This window comes from Vigna unguiculata, chromosome 4, assembly GCF_037176805.1.
Source record: "Vigna unguiculata cultivar grain cowpea cultivar isolate G323 ecotype 2 chromosome 4, ASM3717680v1, whole genome shotgun sequence".
NCBI classification, from domain to species: domain Eukaryota; kingdom Viridiplantae; phylum Streptophyta; class Magnoliopsida; order Fabales; family Fabaceae; genus Vigna; species Vigna unguiculata.
Window position 1 is genome coordinate 13,829,681 of NC_140795.1, and position 2,354 is coordinate 13,832,034.

Genomic DNA, 2,354 nt, shown 5'->3' on the forward strand with positions numbered 1-2,354 from the left:
TTTGTTTTTATTTCAACAAATCTTTATATCATATCTACCCATAATTTCAACTTGGATAGAAAATCACTCCTTGCCCGTAAAGGATAGAATACAAAATAAAAATAAAAATTATAAATATTACTTTTTTAGGTGTTTAAAAGTAGAATTATAATAGGTTGACTATTCATTAACTTTTGCATGCTCATATAATAACTGCTTTTTATTAATAAGATATTAAACTATAAGAATAATATATAAAGATACTACAAAGTTATAAGGTGGTTTCTAAGAGATAAAATGAGTTGTCAATATATCGTAATTTCTAAACGTTAGATAGGAAAAAGATAATTTTTTTCCTAGACAACTGCCTAACAACAACTTTTTACTAATGAAATATTAAATTAAGATATTTAATTGTAATATAAATTGAATTATTTAATAAAATTCGTTTTAGGGTAGTTATATACGACAGTAAAAAGTGATTAGAGTTTAAACAATAAAAGGATAGTGACAAACAAATATCATATTTTTAGCTTCACATCTATTTAATACTAATAAAATAATATTTTTATTTTAAACTTTCAAATATTTAAAAATAAATCAGTAGAAAAATTAAAATATTAATATTTTATTAAGTATTAAATAGGTGTAAACATTGAAAGATATATACTTATCATTTTCTCAAACAAAAATCATGTGAAATATTTTGCTGAAGTCCCAAAACGGTTCAACAACACCCAACACCTAACGGAGTTCGTTTTTTCTTACTAAACTTCAAAAATAAAACCGTTGGTCCTCCCCCACCACCCTGTTCATTGTAGTTCTGTTTTTCTTTCCCAACACAACAAAACACGCTCCACAAAACCTTATTAAATGCACCATCTCCCACTCTAGCAATTCTCAAAACCCAACGCAAATGGAAAACCACGTCCACAAATTCTTCACCTTCTTCTTCTCCATTTACCTTCTCGGTTACTTCGTCATCTTCCGCAAATGGGGCCCCAAGATCCGACCCGAAGCTTCCAGCTGCCTCATCTCCCTCTTCCACGGCACCCCGGCGGCGGTCCTCGCAGCCGCCGCCGTCCTTTCGGCTGAAAACCGCAGCCTTGCCGCCGCAAACACGAACTTCCAGAACCTCGTTCTAGACTACAGCGCTGCCTACTTCGCCGCCGACCTCGTACATCTCGCCACGTTCTTTGCCGGCGGCGGAGACCTCACGTTCGTCTTCCACCACTTCGCCACGCTCTTCGTCATCCTCACGTGCCGCCACGTGGCGCTCCACGGGGCCGTCGCGGTGCTCATACTCTTGGCGGTCGCGGAGGTCACCAGCGCGCCGCAGAACGCGTGGGCACTGGCCCGAGCGCGTCGAAACGACGCGCAGTTCGCTGCGAGTGTGGCTAGAGTTCTGTCGGTTCCGTTTTACGGCTTGTATTCTGTGGTACGAGGTTTGTTGGGGCCTTATGTTGTTTTCCGAATGGCGGCGTTTTACTCAGGTGGAGGTGCTGCGGGTGTAATTGCCACGTGGGTTTGGATTTCCTGGGTCGTTGTAGTGTCGGTGGCCATTGCTGGGAGCATTGCGTGGGTTTCTAATCTTTGGATTGAAGTCTACGAAGAAAGATCAAGGGAGGTTGAGGAAAAGATAAGATAACGCATTAATGTTGGACTTAATATAATTTAATAGCTTACATGTTAGGTCAACTGTTTATCTAAATGTTTTTCGTGTAATAAATATGTGGATATGATCAACATCTCTTAGGAATTAAAATATATGAAGAAAGAGACTACCTTACGTGGAGGTGATGGATAAATGTTAAACACAAACTTCTAATTTATATCTATTTTCTTCTTTTTTTTAATAATTTTTGTATCACGGGATATTAGTATTAATATTATCACATTAGTTTCATTTAATGTTTATAATGACAGAATACAAAGTTTATGATAAAAAAAATAGAAAAAGAAGTAAACTCAATTCTCATTCCGCGTGTTGTTTCATTTATTATAAGAAATTACGTAGTTAATAAGAGAATTTCATCTGTGGACAAAATTGTCATTAAAATAATTTTAGTTAAGAATTTTGTTGATGAAAATAAATTTATCGATAATTAACTTATCAGTAATTATCAGTAAAATTTGTTGATAAAATTTGTTCATAAAATGATTGTCAAAGTTTCTATCTTGAACTTTGACTATTTCGCGAAAAAAAATTCATGAATAAATTTTGTCGATCATTAAAAATTCGTAAAAAGTTAAGTTTTTTAAACTTTGTCCATAATTGAGCTTTTTTGTTTTTTTAATTCTTGGAAAATTGATTTTCTTTTAAATTTGTTAATAATTGATTTTTTTTAAAAAAATTGTTGATAAATGTATTTATA

The 2,354-nt window shown here is 34.4% G+C and overlaps 1 pseudogene; it reads left to right on the forward strand.

The window, feature by feature from the left end:
- The first annotated feature begins 663 nt into the window (after window positions 1-663).
- On the forward strand, window positions 664-1,838 carry LOC114181414 (TLC domain-containing protein At5g14285 pseudogene; annotated as a pseudogene).
- The last annotated feature ends 516 nt before the right edge of the window (window positions 1,839-2,354 follow it).